Source organism: Notolepis coatsorum (genome assembly GCF_963971535.1).
Source record: "Notolepis coatsorum genome assembly, chromosome: 4".
Classification (NCBI taxonomy): domain Eukaryota; kingdom Metazoa; phylum Chordata; class Actinopteri; order Aulopiformes; family Paralepididae; genus Notolepis; species Notolepis coatsorum.
The window spans coordinates 18,493,025-18,507,545 of NC_140168.1; positions in this window are offsets into that span (position 1 = coordinate 18,493,025).

A 14,521-nucleotide genomic window follows, 5' to 3' on the forward strand; every position below is an offset into this window, starting at 1 on the left:
AGAACGAGGAACAGTCCTGGAGACCACAGCCCTCCATGGGGGCTGCGAGGCTCTAGAATGACAAACACATCATGGCTTAAATACTATGTCGGTTCCAAATTTAGCAAGCCACTGGTTAATAAATAGATGATCAGGCTTGGTCGTATATGGTCATATGTGGGGATATATGTGAGCTGTTGCTGAATCTGATATTACGTCCATCTTTGCTCCTCCTCAGTGGCCTGTGGCCGGATACAGCCATGCGTTAGGTCACACAGGTCAATGTATTTCTAGGTGCCTGCCTGGCTTGGCCTCCTGGCACATTCCAGGGACCTATGTACTCATGGTGACCAGAGGAGCTGGATGTAAAATATTAGACAGTAATGAACTGAAAATACCTATCAACCCCTCTTTTGACATCAATTAAATATGTCAACACTTCATTAATGGACCATACCTGTCGATTATCAACCATTAAACATATCATAAGAAAACTAAACAACAGTTAGAGAGGTGAGAGAGAGAAGAGGGGGGGAGCGAGAGAGGGAAAGAGAAAAGAGAGAGAGAGACACAGATTTGCAACATCAAACCCTGAACCCCCCTTACTCAGGTGCACCCCTTCCGTTCGGATGCATTCCTTCCCTTACTTAGGATACACCTCCCCCCAAAAGGTTGAGGTAGATCCTACATCGAACCAACCAGCCTTGGCTGCCTTGCATTCGCCCGCAGACCCCCTTCCCCCAAAAGCGGCGCATGCAGGTCTCCCTTCCCAGGGCAAAGTTCTCCTTTTTGAACGAGAAGTCCCCGTTCCAGAGTGCAGCTCTAAGGCAAGATGTCTTTCTGGTGGTCTGCCTCAGTGTCTTTGGCTGTCTTCTCCGCCTCTCCCCAGCTGGTACCCTGTCTCTTCAGCTCTGCCTCAGTGTCCCTCCTACTGCTGTTCTTCCTGTTCAGTCCTAGAGCCTCGCAGCCCCCATGGAGGGCTGTGGTCTCCAGGACTGTTCCTCGTTCTCTGTGTGTTCCTGTCAATAAATACCATCGATTGACTTCACCTTCGTCTCCTGAATATCTGTCCGGCTGGCTCATCATATCAATCCAAAGAACTCAGTTTTTATACTATCAGACCCCTGATCCAGACATCAGACTCCTGATCCAGACATCAGACTCCTGATCCAGAGACCAGACTCCTGATCCAGACATCAGACCCCTGATCCAGACATCAGACTCCTGATCCAGACGTCAGACTCCTGATCCAGACGTCAGACTCCTGATCCAGACATCAGACTCCTGATCCAGACATCAGACTCCTGATCCAGAGACCAGACTCCTGATCCAGACATCAGACCCCTGATCCAGACATCAGACTCCTGATCCAGAGACCAGACTCCTGATCCAGACATCAGACTCCTGATCCAGACATCAGACTCCTGATCCAGACATCAGACCCCTGATCCAGACATCAGACTCCTGATCCAGACGTCAGACTCCTGATCCAGACGTCAGACTCCTGATCCAGACATCAGACCCCTGATCCAGACATCAGACCCCTGATCCAGAGACCAGACTCCTGATCCAGACATCAGACTCCTGATCCAGAGACCAGACCCCGGATCCAGAGACCAGACCCCTGATCCAGACATCAGACTTAACATTTTAATTGTATTTATCCTTTATTTAACCGGGGCAATCACATTGATATTTAACCAGGGTAATCACATTAACCAGGGCAATCACATTGATATGTAACCAGGGTAATCACATTCATATTTAATCAGGGTAATCACAGTGATATTTAACCAGGGTAATCACATTTATATGTAACCAGGGTAATCACATTGATATTTAACCAGGGTAATCACATTGATATTTAACCAGGGTAATCACAGTGATATTTAACCAGGGTAATCACAGTGATATTTAATATTTATATATTATATAGAATAGAACAGAGCAGCATAGAATAGAACGGAGCAGCATAGAATAGAACGGAGCAGCATAGAATAGAACGGAGCAGCATAGAATAGAAAGGAGCAGCATAGAATAGAACAGAGCAGCATAGAATAGAACAGAGCAGCATAGAATAGAACGGGAAGCATAAGAGTTCCTCCTCTCTGAGACTAGACACTGATGAGAAGACACTGAAGAATTCCTCCTCTTCTCTGAGACTAGACACTGATGAGAAGACACTGAAGAGTTCCTCCTCTCTGAGACTAGACACTGATGAGAAGACACTGAAGAGTTCCTCCTCTCTGACACTAGATACTGAAGAGTTCCTCCTCTGAGACTAGACACTGAAGAGTTCCTCCTCTCTGAGACTAGACACTGAAGAATTCCTCCTATCTGAGACTAGACACTGAAGAGTTCCTCCTCTCTGAGACTAAATCAAATCAAATCAAATTTATTTATAGGGCCCGACAACACACGTTAATGTCCCCATGGGCCGTACAGGTCTTCTTTAAACAAGTTAAGAAGACAACATAACAATAAGTCAAGAACAGAACAAGAACACCATAGGGTCCAAACATTTTTTAGATGAATGCAAATAAATGAAAGAATGCAAGCACTCCCAGACATACCCCACGCGAAGGTAAGGAAAAACTCACTAAAACCTAACAATAGGGAAAAAAGCTCCACAGGCAATGTGGAGGAGAGAAACCTTAGAAGGGCCGTTCAAGGGGGGATCTCCCTTCTTAGATGTCGGTGATAGTAGTGTTGCAGACGGACAGTTGGTAAGCATGCACTCATGTGTGTAGTGAAACACAGATGAGTGCATGCAATAGCAACTGTACATTTTGAAAAATTAAAGATAGAGTTGATAGCGGATCTATTTGAAGCACAGGGGCGGCGCAAGAGGGTCACGTCCTCCCCGTCTTAGTCACGGGACATTCAGCACTCCGGTCGTTGCTCAGGGACAGCCGGAGACAGGGGGAAGGGGGGGTGGCACAGAGATCATTATCAGCACATTTCTCTGCCAATGGGTTGTTTTTGTCTGCAAGGAAAATCTGCGTTTCTTCTCCGAGTTAAAAAAGGCGATTTAATACTCTGCCTCGAGATAGCCACCTCACTTCAGCGTGGTATATTTGCATATCATATATGTCACAAATGTAACAGTACTATATACCTGTATGTCATGTATGTCCCTATGACATAAATGTCATGATGTCATGTATGTTGTGTATGTCATAAATGTCACTATGAATTGAAAATGGGGGACCCTGATGTAAACAAGACAAACGTCTTTCTCTGGTCTGCATCCCCTTAACAATTGTATGTATTGAGCCCTACTGTATTGTACCCATTCTGCAATCTGTTTTTGTATCACAAACAATACTGTATTTGCAAATCTGGTATGTCATAATGTCATAAATGTATAGATGTAGCAGTACTGTCTATCTGTATGTCGTGTGTGTCATATATGTTATGATGAATTGAAAATGGGGGACCCTGATGTAAACAAGACAAAAGTCTTTCTCTGGTCTGCATCCCCTTAACAATTGTATGTATTCCCGGCGGCTAGGTGGTGTAGTGGGCAAGGCACTCGCCACCAGTGTGGAGACGCTAGGATTCGCGTGTTCGAATCCAGCTCTCCACATTGTTTTCAGTTTAGCTGGTCGTCCGCAGTAATACACATTGGCCGTATTACGGGGAGGGAAACTGAAGGGTGGGGATCGGGCGTTGTGAACAAGCGACTCCTACAAGTCGGTTGGTGCGCCTGCGCAGTAGAATCAGGAAGTGTCGGGGGCAGCGTGAGCCTCCCACGCGTTACTCCTCGACACTGAGAGATCGAGCTGCGCAGGTGAAAAGATGCGACAGCTGCCTCCTCGTGTACCGGAGGGGACACGTGATGCAAGGCTTGGTCCACATTGCAGCCGACCTGTGGGAGGCATGGCCTAACAGCGTTCGAGACAGGGGAGGGTAGAATTGGTCGCATATGCCCCCCACTGGTCGGTTGTAGGGAAGATAGAAACCTTGCATCACGTGTCCCCTCCAGTACACGAGGAGGCAGCCTGTCACATCTTTTCACCTGCCAGCACGGACTCTCAATGGCGAGGTGTAACGTGTGGGAGGCTCACGCTGCCCCTGCTACTTCCTGTCTCTGCTGTGCAGGCGTCCCCCAACCGACCTGTAGGAGTCGCTGTCCACAACGTCCAGATTACCACCCATCGACTTCCACCCACTGACTCTGCCAATTGAGCCAGTATGACGGCCGGCCCAAGCCGGAGGCAATGCTGACACCCGGATTCGAGACCGGAGTCTCTTGCATTGGTGACGAGCGCAATCTATGCCGCGCCACCCAGCCACCTTCCTCATGTTTATTTTCATAAACATAGCCTCTGTACCCGATGTAACCCATTCTGTATTGTCCTTGAACAGTCTTAGTTCATTCTTCTCCACCGTCTCTTCTGTCACGACAGTCCAATGGTCCTGGGCCTCATCGTGGCCAACCACCATTCCCTGATAGCCGAAGCTAGCGATGACATGGCATATTCCCTTCCTCCCCACGAGGGGAGGAGGGACCGTTTCAAAGTCTCTGATCAATGCGTGCGCTCGTCTGTGCTTCGTATCTCAGTCTAACTTACCCCGGAAGGAACTCACACCTCATAACATTCTTACCATAGCAACGGGCCCCCGCCCCCTCTCATCGTTACTACGTGACATGCAGTCTTTGACAACGGCTCTTTGACCCAAATCACTATAGCAACAGCGATGTTGACATTACCACCCCTCTTACCCCATAACAAACGCTGTGGCTTGATAATGCACTTTCTCCAGATCGAGTAACCTTGATGCTGTGGCTATCAGCTGTTGATGTTAAACAGCACAGCCCGAATCCTCATCTGCTGCTGTTAGTCTGCTGCAACACACACTGACTGCCGGCTACTTTTAAGATCTATAGATCCGTCTGAGTAGATGCTGTCACCCACCAATACATTATATACACATTGAAAAACATAGATTCGGGCGCCCCAGTGGCGAACCACATAGCGCGCTCAGCCGCGACACGGCCGACCCGGGTTCGACTCCCGAACCCGTCGTTATTTGCCGAATGTCTTCCCCCCACTCTGTCTCCCATTCCTCCTCTGTCTCTCTCTACTGGACTGCCCAGTAGCAATAAAGCGATAAAACGCCAAAAAATAAATCTTTAAAAAGAAAAACATAGATTCCTTCACACTGTAGTGTAGACACTGTAGTGTAGACACTGTAGTGTAGACACTGTAGTGTAGAGACTGTAGTGTAGAGACTGTAGTGTAGAGACTGTAGTGTAGAGACTGTACTGTAGACACTGTACTGTAGAGACTGTAGTGTAGAGACTAGTGTAGAGACTGTAGTGTAGAGACTGTACTGTAGACACTGTAGTGTAGAGACTGTAGTGTAGAGACTGTAGTGTAGACACTGTAGTGTAGAGACTGTAGTGTAGAGACTGTAGTGTAGAGACTGTACTGTAGACACTGTAGTGTAGACACTGTAGTGTAGAGACTGTAGTGTAGAGACTGTAGTGTAGAGACTGTACTGTAGAGACTGTACTGTAGAGACTGTAGTGTAGAGACTGTAGTGTAGAGACTGTACTGTAGACACTGTAGTGTAGAGACTGTAGTGTAGACACTGTACTGTAGACACTGTATTGTAGAGACTGTAGTGTAGAGACTGTAGTGTAGAGACTGTAGTGTAGATACTGTAGTGTAGAGACTGTAGTGTAGAGACTGTAGTGTAGAGACTGTAGTGTAGACACTGTAGTGTAGACGCTGTAGTGTAGAGACTGTAGTGTAGAGACTGTAGTGTAGAGACTGTAGTGTAGAGACTGTAGTGTAGAGACTGTAGTGTAGACACTGTAGTGTAGAGACTGTAGTGTAGAGACTGTAGTGTAGAGACTGTAGTGTAGAGACTGTAGTGTAGAGACTGTAGTGTAGACACTGTAGTGTAGAGACTGTAGTGTAGAGACTGTACTGTAGACACTGTAGTGTAGAGACTGTAGTGTAGACACTGTACTGTACACACTGTACTGTAGACACTGTACTGTAGAGACTGTAGTGTAGAGACTGTACCAGGGGAGGAAACTAACTTTTTGGCTTACCAGCCAACTGGCGAGTAGCTGATTTTTTTTACCAGCCAAACAGATTTTTTACTAGCCAAAAAAAATCGCTAATTGTGATAATTACTTCTTTGTATGTCTTCGTCTAAATTGATTTTCAATCATAGTAATAATCACACCGTGTCTCTACTCTTTAAAATATTTATTAGCATAAAACATTAGTAACAGTGTCTCTACTCTTCACAATATTAGCATAAAACATATTAACATGAAAGAGGGATCTATTCTGGACTGGGTTGGGCTGAACTGGGCAGTGAAAGATGCTGGGTTGGACTGGGTTGGGCAGTGAAAGAAAAAAACCGAAGTATGTTGTGAAGTCAGGGGAGGAAACTAACTTTTTGGCTTACCAGCCAACTGGCGAGTATCTGATTTTTTTTACCAGCCAAACAGATTTTTTACCAGACAAAAAAAATCGCTAATTGTGATAATTACTTCTTTGTATGTCAAGCCGCGTCAATGTTGTGTATGCATCTGGGTAAGCACACTGTGCCTTTAAGACAGCACGGTGGTCTTACGACAGTGCTGTGAAGTACCGTCAAGTGTTGTGGTAACGTCAGTTGGGTTGGTGTGCTGTTGTGCACAGTGCACTGGTTGAGCTAGCCCCTTTCGTGACTGCGATGTGCAAGCCAGGGGCTTTTGAGCATGAAATAAAATGTCTAACCTTACGTCGTAGTCCGGTGCTTTTTTGGAAACATTATAGTCATAACAGATACACCTAGCTGGCTGCTTTGAGCACACGGGGCTAACGTTAGCTAGCAAGCAGCTATAGCTAAAACGCTAACTAGAAGCTAACCACTGTATACAGTTCCAGTAGACTAACATTACACCTCTGTGATTTAAATGTGTCCTTAGTAACTTATACTCGAGGGTTGTACTAGGGTTGGATGCAGTTCCCCGTTGGTCAGTCTGTCTGTTTTCCATCTTCTGCTGTGTTTAACGTTATCTGTTTGCGAGTGCTCCTGATGGCTAGCTAGCCTAGTACCGCGGGACTTTTATTATTATATGTCCGCGGGTTGGCCAGTACTGCGCAAATGTTTATTAAACATTATATGTCCGCGGGTGGTCTTGTGCAGTGCTCTCGTGGCACTGTCAACTAAAGCGAACACTCAGAAGACGCGCACCGTTTGCCAGTGCAGTGATTGCAGAATGTTTTATTTTTTTGTATACTCGCCAGCAGGGGAGGAAACTAACTTTTTGGCTTACCAGCCAACTGGCGGGTATCTGATTTTTTTTACCAGCCAAACGTAAAAAATACTAGCATTTGGCCAGTAAAGTGGCCTAATTTCCTCCCCTGGACTGTACTGTAGACACTGTACTGTAGACACTGTACTGTACACACTGTACTGTAGACACTGTAGTGTAGAGACTGTAGTGTAGAAACTGTACTGTAGACACTGTACTGTAGACACTGTAGTGTAGAGACTGTAGTGTAGAGACTGTAGTGTAGAGACTGTAGTGTAGAGACTGTACTGTAGACACTGTACTGTAGACACTGTACTGTAGACACTGTAGTGTAGAGACTGTAGTGTAGAGACTGTAGTGTAGACACTGTACTGTAGAGACTGTAGTGTAGAGACTGTACTGTAGAGACTGTGGTGTAGAGACTGTAGTGTAGAGACTGTAGTGTAGAGACTGTAGTGTAGAGACTGTAGTGTAGAGACTGTATTGTAGAGACTGTAGTGTAGAGACTGTAGTGTAGAGACTGTAGTGTAGAGACTGTAGTGTAGAGACTGTATTGTAGAGACTGTAGTGTAGAGACTGTAGTGTAGAGACTGTAGTGTAGACACTGTACTGTAGAGACTGTAGTGTAGAGACTGTAGTGTAGAGACTGTAGTGTAGAGACTGTAGTGTAGAGACTGTAGTGTAGACACTGTACTGTAGAGACTGTAGTGTAGAGACTGTAGTGTAGAGACTGTAGTGTAGAGACTGTATTGTAGAGACTGTAGTGTAGAGACTGTAGTGTAGAGACTGTATTGTAGACACTGTAGTGTAGAGACTGTAGTGTAGAGACTGTAGTGTAGAGACTGTAGTGTAGACACTGTACTGTAGAGACTGTAGTGTAGAGACTGTAGTGTAGAGACTGTAGTGTAGAGACTGTAGTGTAGAGACTGTAGTGTAGAGACTGTAGTGTAGACACTGTAGTGTAGAGACTGTACTGTAGACACTGTAGTGTAGAGACTGTAGTGTAGACACTGTAGTGTAGACACTGTAGTGTAGAGACTGTAGTGTAGAGACTGTAGTGTAGACACTGTAGTGTAGAGACTGTAGTGTAGACACTGTAGTGTAGAGACTGTAGTGTAGAGACTGTAGTGTAGAGACTGTAGTGTAGAGATTGTAGTGTAGAGACTGTACTGTAGACACTGTAGTGTAGAGACTGTAGTGTAGAGACTGTAGTGTAGAGACTGTAGTGTAGACACTGTACTGCAGAGACTGTAGTGTAGAGACTGTAGTGTAGAGACTGTAGTGTAGAGACTGTAGTGTAGACACTGTAGTGTAGAGACTGTACTGTAGAGACTGTAGTGTAGAGACTGTAGTGTAGACACTGTAGTGTAGAGACTGTACTGTAGACACTGTAGTGTAGAGACTGTAGTGTAGAGACTGTAGTGTAGAGACTGTAGTGTAGACACACTGTAGTGTAGACACACTGTAGTGTAGACACTAGGGGTGTAACAATGCATCGATTAATCGAAATGCATCGATTTGAATATGTTGGAATCCATTATAATCTAAATTAATTGAAATAATATTTTTTTTTGTTTATGTATTTTTTGTGTGTATTGTTTTTATTGACCTATAGTCCATTCATGCTGAGTGAATCAGTTCCCCCAGCCACATTTGTGTATTCAAACTTTTTGGGGGAATTAACTGATAGAAAATGTATCGAAAATGTATCGAATCGAATCGAATCGTGGTCAAATGAAGAGATTTCATGATGCATTGAATCGTTGCCTGAATAATCGTAATAGAAATTAATCGTTGTGAGGTCGCATCGTTACACCCCTAGTAGACACTGTACTGTAGACACTGTAGTGTAGACACTGTAGTGTAGACACTGTACTGTAGACCCACCCCCCCCCCCTCCAACAGCCCTTGCAACATCCCCCCCCCCTCCCTCCGCACAATGGCGCCGCGTTGTCGGCTGCCAGTCTGTTTGCGGTGGTGAATATGCATGTTGTCTCATTAGTCCTGCATGCATCAAACAAAGCGCATGTCGGTGATTATGCTCTGTGCCATTATTACTATCTAAATGTAATAAATTGTGGAATATTACTATAATGAGACACTGTAGTGTAGACACTGTGTAGACCACATAGTCTTAAAGGAACACGCCAACATTATGGGAAATGCGATTACCGTCTTCTCTAGAATCAGACGAGAAGATAGATACCAATTTCCTCTCTGTGCGTTCAGTAGAAAGCTATCCGACTGCAAGCTAGCCTAGCATAGCACAAATGAATGGAAGTGGATACGGACCAGTCGGATAGCTTCTTGTCTGACTCTGTTAACTCTGATAATGTTGGCGTGTTCCTTTAAGACTATGTGGTAGGAGAGAGAGCTAGAGAGACAGGGAGAGAGAGAGAGAGAGAAGGTAGCTCATTCATTGCACCTAATGCGTTGTCTCTCACTTACTACTAAGGCCCCGTCCACACGAACGCTGGTTTTAATATAACCATGATTGTATGTGCGCAGTTGCACTGTTCGGCCACACACAACCGGGGATTTGCTATACACTGCAACCGCGGTCTTTGAAACCGGTGGCCAGGGTGAAGTTGTGCGGTTTTGCAGTTGCGTGTGGGCATAGCAACCGAGGTTATTCCCAGTGTTTACAGCAGAGCTGTCGCAATTATTTCCCATGTTCACGGCAGACCGCGGGGTAGAGAGATTAGAGCAGCCAGCTACACCAGTGTTTACAGCAGAGCTGTCCCAAGTAGCGTTATATGAAAATGATTGTAACAAACTTTTGTTCAAAACGTATCGTCTGTGTTGAAGAGTGTTGTGATCGACTGATGTCTGTTGACGCTCAGAGAAAACATGTAGCTGCAGCTAAACTAAACTCATGTGTTGTCAAGTTATTGTTATAAGGAACCCAGTCCAGACTGCATCCCCTTAACAATTGTTTGTATTGAGCCGTATTGTATTGTACCCATTCTGCAATGTGTTAAATAACGTTTGCATCCATTTCATATCGGTAACGTTACCACATTACGTTAGCATTTAAGCTATATACTATACATGGATATAGCCATTCACATTAGCATGTAGCTAACAACACCGGCGGTCTTTTGTGAGACTAAACTATCCGCTCTTGGTGGTAAATTGTGTTGCTGATGGTTTTGTTTCATCAACAAAATGAGAGGCAGAACACACAGTGAATGTATCCGTTTGTTTATTGCAGTTTCTTTCTTTGCTGAAAATATATGTCCCGTTGGCAAAATGATCAATAGGGTCCAGCTGTGTTTCTAAACAGGAAGTTTAGTGAGCGTTCAGCCTTTTCTGATTGGTTGAAATGGCCTTCATGTCTGAACAACATCGCCGCCTACTGTTTTGGCATTGTACTAAATGTATCGGTTGCTGGGTTCCCAGCTCTGCCGTGAGTACGCAGTTATACACGGTTGTTCACCTGTGTTCACCGTGTGGACGGAGTTTTATTTTTTCAAACTTCGGTCATATTAAATCCAAACGCTCGTGTGGACAGGGCCTGAGATAGGGCCTAAACACCAGCACCACAGGGAACTTCAACTAAGCTGTGAACGACCTGAGAGACAAAGCAAGAAGGGCTTTTTATGCTGTGAACGACCTGAGAGACAAAGCAAGAAGGGCTTTTCATGCTGTGAACGACCTGAAAGACAAAGCAAGAAGGGCTTTTTTTAAGCTGTGAACGGCCTGAGAGACAAATCAAGAAGGGCTTTGTATGCTATCAAAAGGAACATCAAGCTAGACATTCCAATTAAAATCTGGCTCAAAATATTAGACTCCGTCATAGAACCCTTGACGAGAGAGACAGAGAGAGAGAGAGGTAGAGAGAGAGAAAGAGAGAGGTAGAGAGAGAGAGATAGGGTGTTAGAGGTAGAGAGAGAGAGGTAGAGGTAGAGAGAGAGAGGTATGAGAGAGAGGGAGTTAGAGGTAGAGAGAGAGAGCTATACAGAAGGTGTGTCCTTTGTGAACATGCCTCCGGGTTTGTTAGTTGTCGGTTTAATGGGTGTTTGTGTAATGAGTGTGTTGTAGTGTGTAGCAGGTCTGTAGGGTTTACTGGGTGTTTGTGTAATGAGTGTGTAGCAGGTCTTGTGCTGAGAAGACAAGTCCAGTCTGCTATTAGCTGCAGGAAAGTATGTGTTGAGTCACGGTAAAGAGATGTGGTTTTCATTACTTCTCTTAGTGGCGCGTTCAGCCGTCTGGGTGGAGCCGCACGGTGTAGACGCTGGTTGAAATGGACCAGGTGAGGTCCTGACTTTAACGAGACACTTCACTGACCAGGTGAGGTCCTGACCTTAACGACCCACTTCACTGACCAGGTGATGTCCTGACCATAACGACCCACTTCACTGACCAGGTGATGTCCTGACCATAACGACCCACTTCACTGACCAGGTGAGGTCCTGACCTTAACGAGACACTTCACTGACCAGGTGAGGTCCTGACCTTAACGAGACACTTCACTGACCAGGTGAGGCTGGTCCTGACCTTAACGACCCACTTCACTGACCAGGTGAGGTCCTGACCTTAACGAGACACTTCACTGACCAGGTGAGGTCCTGACCTTAACGAGCCACTTCACTGACCAGGTGAGGTCCTGACCTTAACGAGCCACTTCACTGACCAGGTGAGGTCCTGACCTTAACGAGCCACTTCACTGACCAGGTGAGGTCCTGACCTTAACGACCCACTTCACTGACCAGGTGAGGTCCTGACCTTAACGACCCACTTCACTGACCAGGTGAGGTCCTGACCTTAACGAGCCACTTCACTGACCAGGTGAGGTCTTGACCTTAACGAGCCACTTCACTGACCAGGTGAGGTCCTGACCTTAACGAGCCACTTCACTGACCAGGTGAGGTCTTGACCTTAACGAGCCACTTCACTGACCAGGTGAGGTCTTGACCTTAACGAGCCACTTCACTGACCAGGTGAGGTCCTGACCTTAACGAGACACTTCACTGACCAGGTGAGGCTGGTCCTGACCATAAAGAGACACTTCACTGACCAGGTGAGGCTGGTCCTGACCATAAAGAGACACTTCACCCTACGGAGCTCTTCGCAAAACATTTCCGTCCTCTACTTGATCGTTTTAAATCTGATCTAACTAGGTGGTCCTCCCTCCCCCTCTCGCTTTTGGGAAGAGTTGGTGGTCTTACCTCGATTTTTATATGCATTTCAGCATATACCAATATTCATTAACAAAGCGTTTTTTTCCACGATTGACCAATTTATAAACTCATTCCTGTGGGGTAACAAAAGAGCACGTATTAAGAGGACAGTCATGCAACTTCCCAAGTCAGAGGGAGGTCTGGCATTGTCCAATCTTCGCTATTACTACTGGGCATGTAATATTAACAAACTCCTTTTTTGGAGGACTAGAGGGGAGGAAGAAGACCAACCCCAATGGGCTCAGGTGGAAATGTCCTCCTCAAAACACTCACTCTGGTCTGTGGTAACCTCCCAATTGCCCATCTCAATCCCAATTAAGCAAGTGGCTCGGAACCAAATCGTAACTGATACTTTGAAAATCTGGAATCAGTTTAGGAAACAATTCGGTCTACACACTCCTTCAGGGCTAATTCCAATCTCTCACAATCATCTATTCCTACCATCCTGCTCCGATCCTGTATTCAGAATCTGGGCAAACAAAGGTTTGTTAACTATTAACGATCTCTACGTCGGAGGTGTGTTCTCCTCATTTGCAGAATTATCAAAAATATTTGGTCTCCCAAACTCCCACCTTTTCTGCTTCTTTCAGATCAGGCATTTTGTTCAGAATCAATTCCCACAATATCCTGGTCGTCCTCCAGACTCAAGGAGCGATCCCCTCCTATCGCTCAGCACTGGGCGAAGAGGGCTCGTGTCAATTATATATGACAAAATATTTTGGATAGACCCAACTTGTTTAGACTCCCTAAAAACCAACTGGGATCGGGACCTGGGAATTACCATCACAGATGAGCAGTGTGATCACATATTAGACCTTGTACACACCTCCTCTATATGTGCAAGACACAGCCTGCTACAGTGTAAGATCTTGCATAGGGTCCACTACACCAATGCGAGGTTAGCAAAGATATACCCGGGTAGAACGGATACATGCAATAGATGTAAACAATCACCAGCGGATTATATGCACATGTTCTGGACGTGCCCCAAGCTCACAGAGTTCTGCACTGCAATATTTAATACACTGGGTAAAGTCCTGGGTACTACATTAGACCCCGACCCACTCACTGCCCTTTTCAGAATTCCGAATACCCCTACAACTACATCGAAGGCTGCAAAGCAAGTTATGGCATTCACCACTCTCCTCGCTAGGAGGCTTATTCTCTTTAAATGGACGGGGGGGACATAACTGCATAAGATCGAAATGTTCAAGAATTAACAGGAATTGTGGCGGCTGGGTGGCGTAGCGGAGATTGCGCTCGTCACCAATGCAAGAGTCGATGGGTGGGGATTGGACGTTGTGGACAGCGACTCCTACAGGTCGGTTGGGTGACGCCTGCACAGCAGAGACAGGAAGTATCGGGGGCAGCATGAGCTGAGAGTCCGCGCTGGCAGGTGAAAAGATGCGACAGGCTGCCTCCTCGTGTACCGGAGGGGACACGTGATGCAAGGCTTCTATCCTCACTACAACCGACCAGTGGGGGGCATAGTCCAGCAACGTTCAAGACAGGGGAGGGGAGAATTGGCTATATGAAATTGGGATGGGAGACAAATAGAAAATAAGGAGAAAAAGTGGATACAAAAAAATAAAGAATTAACAGGAATTATACTATAAGAAGGGGCAGCCACATCTATGCTAAATAATTTGTCTATATATCTATTTAAATATAATGCAGATATGTTTGTTGTCAACCTCCATGGGTGGGAAGGGGTGGGAATGAGTGGAAAGAAGGGAAAAAAGGAAAAAGATGGAAAATGTACAATATGTAAAACTCAAATGTTAAACTGATGTTTCTTCCTGAAATAAAGAAAGTGTTCCAAAAAAAAGAGCCACTTACTTCACTGACTTCTAACCTGAATTCTGTCCTTCTGCGATTGTGCCTTCAAAATAAAAGCGTGCATGTGAGACCAATTACATGCACATCAGAACACTATATCATAATTATATGTTTTTTACATTATATCCATACTCATTTATACATCGTGTGTTATGCCTTTTTTCATGCATTTAGTATTTTGCTTATGCTTAGTCTGTGATGTGATGTTAGGTAGTAAACAAGCTTCTCCCACAGGAAGGTTAAACAGTCT